The sequence below is a fragment of the Pan paniscus genome, chromosome 6, assembly GCF_029289425.2.
Source record: "Pan paniscus chromosome 6, NHGRI_mPanPan1-v2.0_pri, whole genome shotgun sequence".
NCBI lineage: Eukaryota > Metazoa > Chordata > Mammalia > Primates > Hominidae > Pan > Pan paniscus.
The window spans coordinates 145,457,001-145,472,900 of record NC_073255.2 but is presented as its reverse complement, the minus strand read 5'-3'; positions in this window follow the sequence as shown (position 1 = coordinate 145,472,900).

The window sequence follows — 15,900 nt, the reverse complement described above, 5'->3', positions numbered from 1 at the left end:
CCAGTGCTCCCCAGACTCAACAAACACTGGCTCCAAGTGGCCACTAGGATTCAGGATCAGAAGATCCAAACCACAGAGGGGCATTCATCTGCACAAATGAGGACAGAGACAGAAATAAAATCCTAGAGTCAGTACAAGGGTATGCACATCAGTTGGAGGAAGGCAGTATCAAAAAGGCAATGAACAGTTCATCCCATAGGAAGAGAGTCAAGGTCAGCAACAAGCGAAGCCAAAGAAACGGTAGCAGACAAGATGTCACCTCCAAAAATGAGCTGTGTCCACAGTGCTTGTAGATCAGCCACACCCTTTTACCAAAGTGAAGAACTTCCCTTAGTATGCCCACAAGGACATGATTCCTTCTACCACATCTTATTAATGATGTGGACATTTGAAACACTAAATTCCACAACGATTTAATTGGCACCTGCAGCCCTGAATTACCCTTCTGGAAAGATCATGTCAGCCCCCACTGAATGCTTGTTCTGAATTGCCAAATAGCACTTAGAACTGTGGGACAATGGTCTGCTGCCCTCCACTAAGTCATGTCATGCTTTATTCTTCATGTTGCCCCATGGTCCGCTGCCTCCTGACCTCCTGTTTACAATAGACATAAAGAAGATATCCAGCAATTTCAGGTCATAGTTCCTCACCAAAGAGTTAATGATCTGGTTGAGGCTGAAACCCCTACTGTACATTAGAAATACCTGGGGACCTCCTGCAAAACAGCGTGTAGGATACAGCCTGGATATGGGTAAATTTTACAAACTCCCCAGAAGAGTCTAATAACCATCCAGGGTTGTAAATGACTGTCCAACTGAAGGCATTACACATAAGCAGCAAACAAATGCAAGGCCACAGAGAGCACAAGCACAGTGCACCACAGATCAACGTCAATGCCGTCGCAAGCCAACCATGATAAAGCATGCACAGTCATTTTGTTCTTTGTTTAATAAAATGGCAAACCTGAAAAGCCAAAAATAAACTTAAGTTTACAGTCAATTGGAAAGTAACTGGGTTAAGTCAGTTGGCTTCAGCCTGACTACAGTCCTCCATGAACGGCATCGCTCAGGGACCGTCAGTCAATTCCTTGGCATAGAGGCTAGCTTATGCTGTGGTAACAAACAAACCCAAAATTCCTCAGCGGCTTAAAGCAACAAGTTACTTCTCACTAATGCCTCACATCTGTTACAGTTCAACTGAGGGCTTTGCTTCTTCATCCTTAGTTTAGGACCCATTTCCCAGGAATGTCCCAGATAACAGAGCAGCCATTATCTGGGACATTCCTGGGAAAGAGAGCATGATGTGCCACGTGAACATTTTTAAAGATTCTGCTGAGATGTATCACACCTCATTTCTCCTATTTCATTAACCAAAGGAAGTCAGGTGGTCACACCTAACATGAATCCTACTATGTACCAAAACAAAAAGCCGGAAAGGCTTGGTGAACAGAAAAACTGACTACTTAATGCACTAGATAGGTATGGACAAAGCAAAGCAACATAGACAAACCCATCTCTATTGTGTAATTTTTGTATTTCCTAATGATAGCTAAAATGTATATGGACTGTAATAAGGACAGACAAGTACTATTTAAGATTCATAACAACTCTACAGTAGATACCCTTAACATGACCACTTTACAGATGAGTAAACTAAGACTAAAAAGAAGTGAAATAATTTTTCCAAGCTCACAGAGCTCAGAGCAAGCTGTTGAGTTGGGGTTGAGTAGCTCCAGAGCTAGCCTACTGGTAGAGCAGTCCAGTTTGCTCAAGACTAAGAGGTTTCCTGAGGGATTTTCAATGCGAAATCCAAGACCATCCTGAGCATTACAGGTATTAATCAAATTACCGTCTTATTGATCAGGTTTATAGTCAATGACAGTGCTTACTGTTTTCTACATCGGAGAAGAGCTCTGACATCTGCTAATCCCTATGCATAATAACAACACAGCATAATTCATGCCCTCGAGAAAAATCGTTCCAAGTCTCATGTTTTTATTTTGATTTGTGTTTGTTTCTTGGGTTGTTGTAGTGGTGATGATAGTATTAACATATCAGCATCCTATCATGAATATGCCTAAGAATCTCCCACCAAGATATCCTCAGTGTTATGTGTTCATTTAACCCAGGCTTCCATGGACCGCGTAGACATTCAGACCAACATTACCGTGGCCTTGGGGATTATCACAATGTGACTGATTCTATCCTAAATATCCCCATTCTGTCCTCTGCTTCCCTGGAAGTTCCAAGTGGCTCACATCCTTCCTTAACAATCATTTCCATTTTTAAACAGCCACTGTCATAGTTGTCAATTCTCCTACAGCTGCCAGAATTGAAGCCTAATGACATAATTCTGTTTATTGACCAGTCCCTACATAACAAGCCACAGGCTGCTGCCGTTACACATTGTTTCATGTCATCCCTGACCAATCAGGTTGGGTTATTAACCTCTGACATACCCAAATAGTTCACTTTACTTTCTGACAAGAGCTTCTCTTCCTTCCCAGATCTAGTGATTGCCTGTTTTCTTGCCTGTATATCTCATGTATGCAGCATGAGAGTAAGACTATGTTTTAAGCCATCATTCTATTCCCAACAATCTCTTTTTCTCCCTTTAGTACAAAGCAGGACACTCTTAGGGGCAGCCCTTCAAGAGGCAGTCTTCTAAGAAGCACCCTGACACTGAACCAAACTACCTGACTTCAAATCCTGACTCTGTTACCTACTAGCTATGGAAGCCTGGACAAGTTTCCTAACCTCTTTAAGCAAGCATTTCCTCTTCTGCAAAATAGACGTAATAATAGTACCTACCTTATAGGGTTGTTGTGAAGATTAAATGTGTTACCAAATATAAAGCTTTAAAACAGAACCTGGCATCGAACACCAATGTTCTGGTTTGCTTGGGACTTAGGGGCTTCAAGGATGCAGGACTTTCAGTTCTGAAACTAGAAAAGTCACACGCAAAGCAGGTAACTCCACCTGGCACATAGTAAGCAATGTTTCTATGTAAGCTTCTGTTGAAGATGTGATTGGTGATACATGGAAAGATGGTACCCTCTTTTGAACCATAACTAGATTATTACATATCTCCAATTTCTGTTTCTTTTCTGAATTATGTCATCTGAGCAAGCAGCAGGCATACATACCTCCTAAACTAAGCACCCAGCTTATGGGCTCCTAAACTAGGCACCCAGCTCATGGGCTCTTTTGTCTTCAAACGTATCATCCTAAGCAGAAGCCCAATCATCTCTGGTCCATCTCTCCCAAGGTTTTTACATTAGAATCACAGGCTCACTTCTCATTCATTTATTTACTCCTAAGGTCTGCTTAGGAGAAGCAGAAATGGGGCTTTCTTCTTACTGGCTCATTTGTTTGATCTTGTTTAATGAGGCAAATTTTTATAACACTAGGATGTGAAACATTATTACTGTCAACAGTGCCCAATATTATTTGGCTTTCCTATCACAGTGATTGCTGTACATAAACAAATGACATTTGTTCACCTATCCTCAGCTCTCACAACTACATAATCACTAACAGAATGTTAAATATATCTCTGATGCACTGGCCCAAACTTACATAGGTATGTACATGGTCAACATAATTAAAAACTATTGTAAATTTTCACAAGCACAACAAGACTTGTAATTCCAGAGTGATGTTGTCACCTTGAATGGAGATGACAGCTGTAGAAGAAAAAATGGAAATTTAGTCCCAGATAACTCCCAAGTCTACACTAGTTTAAAGAGATCTTAAATTACTTAAACATTTTAAGTCTGTTTCCTCATCTGAATAACATGAATAATACCTGCTTTATAGGACTTTGTGAAGATGAAATGAAACTAATGCATATCAGTCACCCAGCTTACTCCTTCCCAATTTTAAATCTAAGTTATCCTGGGGTAGGAGAAGAGGCACATAGCCAATCCAGAGAGGATGATGTTGCACAAAATATTTGGACTTGCTTGCACCATATCCTGTAAGTTTCTAAACACAAAAATTCACTCCAAGTGAAGCTTGGTGAATAAAGTGCCCCAGCAAGGCAACACCATCTGTAACAAAAATGTAATTCTAAAGTGATAAGGAGACGCAGATGAAAAACTAACTCTGAGGCAATTCCAAATGAGGAGTTTCAAAAACATTTTGAGAAATTGTAGAGTATTTCAAATTAGTTCATAGCTTCTCAAGGTGACTCCTTGAAATAGCAACCCTGACCTGAATGGTTGCATCTATGTTTATTTTTTTAATCACATTTATTTTCATTTCTCTTATATAATTAAAATTAATCCTGATTTCAAACATCAATTTAGATATTCTAATCACTGTTTATGCTTGAAAGCACCCTGATATGTCATAAACCAAAGTTGAAAATTTTTTCTTGTTGTGGAAACTTTAGGGTTGGTGTAAGAAGGAATAAAGTTGTGTGTGTTACACATATGGTACTCCTGCAGATGGCCACGTGGAGGGCAGATTTCCATAGCCAGAATGCAGAATAGATTGTTTCCCATCCTAACATTTACAATAAAACACCCACATAAGTTGGTTTAAAATATTTTGGCTTCAGCATGATTAAATAATATGTTTGCAATTAATATCTATTCACTTTGCTGTGAACTCTTGGCCCCAGTGTGCATTATCAGAAACAGTAAGACACGCTCCCCAGTTCTCTGATTTCTCAAAGCAAGAGGTTTTTCTACTAGTACTGACTGCTGTAACTGTCTCAAAGAAAAAAAATATGTCCCTGGCCACGAAGTTAAATTATAGGAGAATTTTTTTTAAGTTAGGTTTGCTGATTTAAAAGGCCCTTGGTGAGCTTTCAGACCTCAATTAAGGCTGTGATTTGAGAAAAAGAAAATGAATTTTCCAAGCAATTAGGTGGTAATAGATCTAACGGCTTTGTGGGGAAAGAAATGGGTATATTTAACTTTGACAAGTAGCTGCCATGCATGTGTTATATAACCTCTTTTGATAAGTTTTTTTGCTCCATAGACCAAATACCTTTTTTAATTATCTGAAAACGTCTTTCACAGGGAATTATAAAGAGTAACAACCACAAAGCAGACAGGCATCCTGCCCTACTGAGTCAATAGCATTCACTTTTCTAAAAACATCTCATGTTAATTTCATAATACTCATTTTAAAAGGTCTAAAAATATGTGCTTACTGATAAACCATATGGTCTCAGAAGGATATTTCACAAGAAAATGTGTCAGCTTTCATAAGCTTCCACAGGGGACCCTTTTCCTTTTGTAAGAAAAAAAACTGACATTGAAAACACAGTGGAATTTGAACACGAAAAGACTTTTTAGCTGCGTGAGAAGGTAATAGAACCCAACAAAATCAGTATATTTCATATTAAAGTAAGGCCCTGTCTTCAGCTCATTTGTGGGACAAAAGAACATACCATTGGTTACAGTGATGTAGCACAGGTATTCAAAATAAATGGAGGTTTAGATGCTTCATTGATTTGTTATTAAAGGATAGGCTAAGACTGACTCATCTCTAAAAACAGAGCTGCTTTTCTATGGCTAATTCCATAGGTAAAAACCCCTTTAAGGCTTTTTTGTTCATAGTGTGCTATTTCCTTGAATATTTAACTCTACTTTTTTCTTTGCCAATTCTTCAGAAAACCAAAATGTGTTCTACAAGATCTTACAAGGGAGGAAATTCTCCACCCAGCTCCTGTGTATGAGCAGGAAATAAATTCTCTGAGTTTTTGTTGCTTTCCTCTTTCAGGCCCCAGAAGGCTAACCTCTAACCTACAGGACAACAAAAATCCTTGGCTTTTGGGTGACAGTAAATATTTCAAGCTAACGACTGAATGAGAGTTCCCTAAAAGACGGCATACACAATTAAAACAAGTCATAGTCAACCTAAAACATGACTGGAAACAAAAGAACTTGAATATCCACATTGCTGGCATTAGAATCATTGTCCATGGCATGAATTCTGCAGGCATACCTTCAATTAATCAATGAGTGATGAATAGAGTAGTAGTAGCCAAGCGAGTCCCACCAATGATGAATATGGATTTCTGAAGCTGAATCATTCAGGAGGTGATCTATAGTGTTTATTCAGATGACAAAACCAACAGGTCAGTTCCACTGGTAACCTGATCTCTTACCTGGTAAGATCTGAAGGGTGTTTGCTATTGACTGAGATTGAAGAGCAATGATACTGAAGCAGCTCTCCTAATCCCCGGGAACCTTCTGCTTTCAGGGGTGGAACTGAGGGAGAGAAGCAGAGGGTACACTCAGACTGAAGAAAGCTAGGACAGGACATTGTGCCACAGAATTAAGCAGAAGACAGCAACACCAGCTCACACAGCCACAGTAACGTAAGGTTGAGCTAAAAGCAAAAACACCCTAAATAATAATAATAATAATAATAATAATAATAATAATAATAACAACAACTGGCATGTAATAAGCATGAATATTTATCAGAAATTGTGCTTATCTCAGTGAATATTGACAAGAACCTTCTGAGATGGGTTCTATCCCTCCTTTAGGGAGAAGGAAACTGAGACTCAGAGAGCAAGCAATAGAACAGGAATTAAACCCAGGCAACCTGACTTCAGAGTCCATGCTTTTGCCAGAAACTCTAGAAAGCACCAACTAGAAGTGAGGAAATAGCCAAAATGAGAATGAAACTGAAATGAATCAGGGAAGCAGTGAGGGAGGTACAAATGGAGTCAGATGGGCAAACATTCAAGGGGCAGAGCCCAAAGCCAGGATGAGCAGGTGGCTGTGTGATGCGACTTTTAGAGCCTGTGCTCGGCCTCATCCAGAACCTATGATCTGTTTATCTTTAAGCATTTACAGTTATAAGCTACCATCAGACAGGTACAACTAGACATAGCCGTCTTAGTAAGTATAGATAATTCAAATGCAAATTCTGCAAGTCAAATAAAATTCTTTCATTTCCCCTCACTTTGTTTTTTTTAATCTTTTTCTCTCCACACTTTTAGAAAAAAAAATTATTATTTTGTAATCTATTTGAAAATCTCACCTGAAAAGAGCGTATCATGTATTTTATTTGAGGAGCTCAAAACATTTCATGAACACTCTCCCCACAGCCATTATAAAATTAAATAAGTAATAGTGCTTATTATTCAGTGCCTCGAAGCTATGGTTAAAGTACTAGAAAAGAATGCAGTGTCTTTCCATGGCCCTGTGGGTATTCCGCACTTTCACCTAAGGTAGAGAGAAGACTATGATGATTTAGAAATTGGAATTTCTCTGATTGTTTTATAGAAATTACACATACTTAGGAATGAGGGAATCAGTGGCAGAGCCTATAGGGCATACCAGATTGTTACACCTGAGTTGATTTGTAAAATAATTAGAACATGTATCATATAAAGTCTTTCACTCACTACGCCTTGCTGGTAAACAACCAGCTTTAATCTTCAGTATCTTTAAATGGTTGCCATTATATTATAATGTCCTCAGTGGCTCCATGCATTTCTGCTTACACTTCTTTTATTTCTAGAAGTGTGGTTTATAAAGAAATATATCTGACCAGTAAAACCCATGATATGGAAATGATTGTCTTTATTAAATATATCTATAGCACTTCATGTTTACAAAAGTTTTTGTTTTTGTGGATGCTAGTTGAATTTGTCAATGGATCTGTTTAGGTGAGCATGGCTATTTTCATCTTACCCCTGAAAATTAAACGAGATCACATTGCTACAATTCACCCACTAAACTGATGACCAAAACAGTTAGAAGTTATATGGGGCCACCCAGAACAGTGTTGGCCCATTTTTTTTTTTCATTGAGGCAAAAGGTAGAGGAATTTGGACAGTGAACCAATTTCCATTTAACTAATGATTATACATATATAGTGCGATGGTTAATTTTGTGTCAGCTTGACTGGGATGTGGAGTGCCCAGGTATTAGGTCAAGCATAATTCTGGGTGTGTCTGTAAGGGTGTTTTTGGATGAGATTAACATACGAATGCACAGACTGCGGAAAGCAGATTGCCTTCCCTAATGCATGTGGCCCTCATCCAATGAGTTGAAGGCCTGAATAGAACAAAAAGGCTGATTCTTTTTAAGAGGGCACTCCTTCTACCTGATACTTGAGCTGAGACATCGGTCTTTTCCTGCCTTTAGACGCAAACTGAAACATCAGTTCTTCTTGGATCTTGAATTTGGCATCTTTTGGACTGAAACTTGCACTGTCATCTCTCCTGGTTCTCAGGGTTTTGGACTTGGACTGGAACAATACCATCAGCTCTCCTTGGTCTCCAGCTAGCTGACTGCAGATCCTAGGGACTTCTCAGCCTCCGTGATTTTGTGAGCCAATTCCTTCTCATAAATCTCTCTCTCTCTTTCTGTCCCTCTCTCTCTCTCCCTCCCTGTCTCTCTGTCTCTGTCCCTGCACTGCCACCACCACCACACACACACACACACACACACACATCCTATTGATTCTATTTCTCTAGAGAACCCTGACTTATACATATAAATTGAATTATTCAGGCCAAATCCTTCCCTAATCCTAACCCTTATTTTACATCAGCACTAGTATTTCTGGCAAAAAGTACTCACTAAAATAGCATGTATACTGAAAGATTAATTAGTCTTCAGTGATTAAGAACTGATTGCCCCTGTGCTGGAGACTGCTAGCTCCGTGGAAGAGTAAGGACAAACAGGAACAAAAGGCCCAGGCCCACCTCAAGTGACAGTGCACTTAGAAAGAGACAACATGTACCTATAAAATATCCTGAGAAACCAATGTAACCAAAATGTACAACAATATTCAGCTCAAATTCTAATAAATAAATCCAATTGCAGCGCTATGAAGAAAACAGTTTCTGAGCCACAATCAACAGTCATTCAGTTTCAAATAATATTTAGCCAAGCCAAACTCCAGTATAACAAACAAATAAGGAGCATTCTTTGAACTTTGCTGTGATAGTAGTTGATTGCATAAGCTGGGTGAATACATGCTAAAACAGTGGCTCTCAAAGTGTGTTTCTAGACCAGCAACATTAGCATCGCCTGGGAGCTTGTTAGAAGTAGGTATCACGGGCCCTCTCCAGACCTGCAAAATCAGAAACTCTTGGGGTGGAGCCAACATTTTGTGTTTTTACAACTTCTCCATAGGATTCTGCTACACATTACAGAGGCACTGGCTTCAGGTGGAATGAGATCATGAATGTTTTCCTGAAAGAAAAGAATCTTGAGTTAGAGTTGAAATAGAAGACTGGCCTGATTTTCTCTCTTGATAAAAGGCTCTATAAACAAGACCAGAAAGACAGATTAAATATTTACCTTTTCATGTAAGTTTAGACTCTGTCCAAATTGTTAACCACATGCAACTACTTTGCCCAACCTATTTTCTACTGATCTTCAAGCCTCAAAAATATACGTTCCCCAGCCAGACAGCCAGACAGCCAACCATCTTGAGAAAATTCATAATCACTACCAAAACACTTGAGACTTCACATATTACGACTCAAGATGAAATGTTTAGTATTTCCCTTCACTGGCAATTGTTGTTTCTTTTCTTTGTCCATTTTGTAAACCCTGTATTTAGTTTGAAGGTGAAATTTGTAGAAAATTTACAAACTCTAAAGAGGCTAAAACTAATGTGAACATGAGGATGCAAAGATTACTAATTTTTAGTAGACTTTTAAAAATTCTTTTTTCTTATTTCTTGCTAGAGTATGGTTTTTCTTAACACAAATATATGACACCTTTTCATGAGGGCCATTTCAAAACACTTTTAGTGTTCTACTCCCACCTTGTGGAGAAAATTAGAACTTCACTCTTTCTGAACTCTAAATGCTGACAATGAACAGCAAAGGCTTTAATATCCAGTCTGAAGTTTAAATAAAGATTGACAGATTCCACCGATTATTTCATTGATTTTTCTATATCATCCAAATTCAGATATTTTTGAAATATCTGATGGTTGGTAGAGTTTGTTCTCTTTCATTCAGGTGTTGTATAGTACTATCTAGAGGCAGACAAAAACAACCTGTGGAAGTGGCCTGCACATTTTTCTCCAACATTCGATTGTTTACTTTTTTAGGGTGCCTGAAAACAGAAATTAAGTACATAAAGATAATGCAATTATTACTGTTAAATATAGAGTCGCTAATGACTACACAGAAGGATTTGTAGTGGGTTTTTCACTTTCACCATTCATTTTCTACATACTGTGCTAGTTCACAGAATAAATACCACTATTTTTTAAAAGCCCAGTTAAGTCAAAATTTCATTATAAATCTAAAACTTACAGCCCTAGAATTGACTTATCACTGGTGCCAGATTAAGTGTCACCACAGCAATAAATTTTAGTCAGTCATCAGAATGTACTTCGAGTTGAATTGCTAGGGCTATGAATGTAATGTTGCTATGATTTGAATGCATCCCCAAAGTTCATGTGTTGGAAATGTAATCTCCAGTGCAACCATGTTTAGAGGTGAGGCCTTTAAGAGGTGATTAGGTCCTGATGACTCTGCCCTCATGAGTGGACTAATGTCATTATGGCAGGAGTGGGTTTGTTAAACAGTAAGTTTGCCCTACTTTTGCTCTTTCTCACGCTCCCTTGCCCTTCTGCCTTCCACTGTGGGATGACACAAAACAAAGGCACTTGCCAGATGTGAGCCCCTTGACCTTGGACTTCCAAGCCTCTAGAAAGGTAAAAACTAAATCTCTATTCTCAAGTATTCTGCTATAGCAGCACAAAACAGACTAAGACAAGTGCCAAGGTCAAAAACTTAAAAATATAAAACCCTCCAATGGAAAAAAGTAGGAGAGATGATAATTTCAACAGCTAATTTGGTATTCATCATATGCCAAGCTTCCACTCCCATGTCCTATGTAGGGTCCATGTGATAATCTCAGGAACATGGACGATTTATAGGAGTCCAGTGATGCCACACCAGGTAGGGGTCTGAATGAGAAATGGGTCTACCTCAATCCAGGCAGAAAATGGAAAAACAACAATGGACTTAAATTTCAAGGAATTCTAGTTTCCTCTATCTTTGAGGTTATTAGGCAATGACATTTATTAAGTCTTTGCTATATTCAGGATGCCAAGCTAAGGAGCTACTGAGAAACCATCTTGTCCTCCAAGGCTGAGCTCAAATGCCAGTGTGTCTCTAAAGCCAGACAGAATTAATTTTTTCTACTCTCAATGATACAATGGCATTTTACTTCTACAACTGGGAATGGACTTCACATTATTTTGTAACTATCGTGTGCCCATAATTTCCATCTTCTCCACTAGGTTCTGTGTTCTTTCAAGACAGGAACCACATCTTAATGATTTAGAATCTCCAACATCCAGCACAGCATCTGGCACATAGAAGATGCTCAGAGAATGTTTGCTAAATGCATTGAATGAATTAGGCTGAATGGTGTGATACAAAGGCATTGAAAGCATAATCATTGCCTTCAGTTAGTTTACAGTTTATCTGTAAACGCTCCTGAGTCAATTTCTGTCGCTTCTTCTTATACCCTAGTGGATATTGGTTTAGCTTTTTGTAGAATTGTAAAAAGCTCAAGAACATGGAAGACAACCTCTGGGTTTAAATGGATCTAAGAGAGGGTTTAAATGCTCTGTTGGCTAAATGCCCTCTGAATCAACTTTTCTATGGCTCCTTCCACAAGCTCCTCCCTGAAGGCACAGAACTTGTTATGCAGCTTGGCCACTTTTCGTGCTTCACATTATTTTCCTCTCTCCACAGTAGCTTGGAAATGCCCCACGGTAAGGTAAATAAGGTAGTACATGGGCGGAATTAGGAAGTGGTCAAGATCCTGTGTTTTGTAAGGATATGAAGTCCCCTGTTATCCAATAATATTTTCCCCCACAATTATGGTAACTAAAAATCCCACCAGGAGGATTAATTTCGTTGTTTTATAAATCATCCTAACCCCTCAATTTCTCTTTGAAGGGGCAGCCCATGCAGTTCCTAACACCTTGATATATGTTTATGAGACTACTTCCCATCCACTCTAACAAGAACTGAGAGAGAAAGCACAAGGATTCTGGGCACTTAATAAGGGAAGCTATGCGATGTGGGATGAGAATGAACAGAAATGCTCTGACAGTGAGGCAAGGAAGCCCTGCCAGCCTAAAGCCCTGCCCTCCTGGGGATGCTCAGAGACCCATCCAGGTGGCCTTCCTGTACATTCTGCACTTTCTCCTGTGCACCCACAGTTTCTCACTGCTATGCCCACCCCCCTTCAGAGCAGATTCAGAGTTAATTTGAGAAAAGACATTCTTCATACTATATAAACCCTCAGAATCTTCTTTCCCTCTCAAGTAGCGTGTGATAGCCTACATGGTGTGGGCATGTTCTGGTTAAACCAAAATGGCCTGAGCTTAGCCTCCATGCAAAAGTGGCCATTTCCACCAAGAAGGACTAGAAGCCCTTATCATCTAGCCTTGAAGAAGAGTAGCCTCATTGTCCCACGAGAGACAGCCAGCCGAGAGCACACAGACCCAGGGCAGGATGAAGAGGGGGGGACTCCCACAGTCATGCTTCCTCCAAAACTCGTGCAGCAGGCATCCAGCAGCTTCCAAAGGATCCTGGAAGGATACTATACCTTGCAAATTAGCTGATGGTAATTCTGTACTTTAAATTCGCTTTGAGCAGAGCATAAATAAAGGCTAACCACTCTCTGTGATAAATGGCATGAATCCTAAAGCAACAGGTAGACATCCTCTTTCAGATAGGGGGTTCCAAAAACAGCCTATGAGGGCCAGGCACAGTGGCTCATGCCTGTAATCGCAGCACTTTGAAAGGCTGAATAGGGAGGATTTCTTGAGGCCAAGAGTTTGAGACCAGCCTGGGCAAAATAGCAAGGCCCCCGTCTCTACAAAAAATAAAGAAGTAGCCAGGCAGGGCGACATGCCTGTAATCCCAGCTACTCAGGGACTGAGGTGGTGGGATTGCTTGAGCCTAGGAATTTGAGGCTGCAGTGAGTGTGACTGTGCCACTGTACTCCTGCCTGGGTGACAGCGTGAGACCCTTTCTCTAAAAGGAAACAAATTTAATTGAATTTAAAACATCCTAAGACACACTGGAGAGGAGCCACCCTCATCAGATCACCAAATCAGAAACAAGGAGTTAAAATTCAGTGGACATTTCTTGCTGTTATTATTGTCATTGTTATCGTTACTGTTTGGCCAACCAAGATTGCTTCCTTCTTCCTAGTGTTATATCAAGTCCTTTTTGGGAGAATTACTTCTCCACCTCTCCATGCAGCCTTAGTCAAACTGTACCTTACCCTAACCAGAGATTTGGCACCAAGTCATGGAATGAAATTCTCTCTCCCTGGACTTTGAACATAGAGAGAAGTGATACAAGGATAGTCTTTTAAAAATTAAGTTTAGGGCACCTTCATTGCAGGAGCAGAGCCTATAAAAGATGGTCAGATAATCTCCACTGCCTAGACATCTGCCAAACTATTCTGGTTTCTGTTATTGTTCTGTGATAGCATGGAAGCCAACATATTTCTAAGCTTATACATTCTATGATGAATACCTCCAATAAATTTTCTTTTTGCTAGCATTAACAAGAATTAGCTTAGGCTACCTATAACTAAAGAATCCTGGTTAATATACTTTATAGCCTTTAGAGATTATGGCGGATCAACAGAGGATATATAGTTAGATAGATAGATAGACACACATACAAACGCATGCATACACATACATATATATGATTAAATAATAAGTCTAGACATTACTATATTTGAATACTTATACCAGCTATCTTAGCTGGTTAATTGAAGATGCCCATGGTAGGCAAAACCAGGTAAGCCAGACACAATTCTTAGCACAAGTTATTTCTGTCTGGATATGCCATGTGCTACATTTTAATTTTATCAGCTTACTTCCAGCCTCTCATTGTGAATGATCCCTTAGTGAGCCAGGAGAAGTAAAGCAAAGATAAAATGTTGAACACAACTCTCTTGACCTCATCACATGGGCCTATTGAACTGAGAATTCTATTCCAATCTCTTGAAAGGGAGAAAGAGGTTAAACTTTAGATCAAGGAAAGGAATCAATAGACACCAAACCTTTAGTCCATCTCATCTCCAACTCTCCCACTCCCAAAGAAGGTAATTCTTGTGGTTGAGATGTTCCACCCTCAAGGTACATGTGGCTGGCAGCAGGTTCACATTAAAGGGATTTTTTTTGGACTGTGTCTGGGCTGAGTCACCACTAAGGCTCCCATGCAAGAGTTGAAGAGGCCAGTCAGCCTCTCCGAATGGCAGAAACACAGCAGTGCCAGGTTAAGACTCAAGCTCAGTCTTCTGGTCCATCTTCTTCAAATTACCTTCTGCCCCCAAAAAAGCAGAGTTCATTTTTATTGGCTTATTTAACCATAAGCTTCACTCAAAAAAATTGGAGTTTAATAATTATGAGGTTAATACTTCATTTTGCTTAAGAGAATGAAATTTATTAATCAATAAAAACATTTTTGTAGCCACACTTTGCTGGCTTGAACATTTTGATACCTTTTTTTTAATCACTGCATTTGCAGTTTAAAACAGGCTAACACTTACTCCTTTTTCTTCATATCTACAAATGAGATCAACACAAACATGGTTTGCTCCAATGAAGATTTAAGGCACCTCTAAAAACATCCAAACAATAGAACAAGGTAAATGTATTTGTTTGCTAGGGCTGTATGTTAGTCTGCTAGGGCCAACACAAAATACCACAGTCTAGGTGGATTAAATAACAGAAATTTATCTTCACACAGTTCTGGAGGCTGAAAGTCCAAGGTCAAAGTGCCACTGGGACTGGTTTCTAGTGAGGACTCTCTTCCTAGCTTGTAGACGGCTGCCTTCCTACTGTGTCCTCACTTGGCTTCTTCTCTACATGGAAAGAGGGAGCTCTCTTGGTGTTTCTCCCTTTTCTTATTATGTCACCAGTCCTATCAGATTAGGGACCCACCTGTCTTAATTACCTCCCTAAAGTCCCTATCCCCAAATACAGTCTACACTGGAGGTTAGGGTTTCAATATATGAATTTTGGGGGAACATAATTTAGTCCGTAACAGACTGCCATAATAACATACCATAGACTGAGAGGCTCAAACAAGAGAAATTTATTTTCTCACAATTTCAGAGGCTGTAAGTCCAAGACCAAGGTGCCTTTGGGGTTGATTTCCAGTGAGGCCTCTCTTTCTGCCTTATAGATGGCTGCCTTCTCCCTGTGTCCTCACATGGTCTTTTTTCTGGGTATCTGTTTCCTAATCTCTCCTTATAAGACACCACCAGTCATACTGGATTAGAGCCTGCCCTAATGACCTCAGTTTAACTTCATTACCTCTTTAAAGATCCTATTTCCAAATACAGTCACATTCTGAAATACCAGGGGTTATGACTTTGACATATGAATCTTAAAGGGATACAATTCAGCATACACCAGTAAAACGGTAAGTCAAGAAATTGGGCAAATGGGCTGGGCACGGTGGCTCAGGCCTATAATTCCAACACTTGGGGAGGCTGAGGCAGGCAGATCACCTGAGATCAGGAGTTCAAGACTAGCCTGGCCAACATGGTGAAACCCCGTCTATGCTAAAAATACAAAAATTAGCCGGGCATGGTAGCAGGTGCATGTAATCCCAGCTACCCAGGAGGCTGAGGCAGGAGAATCACTGGAACCTGGGAGGCAGAAGCTGCAGTGAGCCGAGATCACGCCAATGCACTCCAACCTGGTTGACAGAGTAAGGCTCCATCTCAAAAAAAAAAGAAAAGAAAGAAACTGGGCAAATGGTAAGGATAGGAGAGATGTTAAGACAATAAAGGGTGATGATATATTTACTAGGACTGGGTCACAACTCCGGCTCAGAGGCTCATAGCTGCCAATGCACAGACAGAAATTTGATCAGTTACAAGACTCACCCTACATTGAG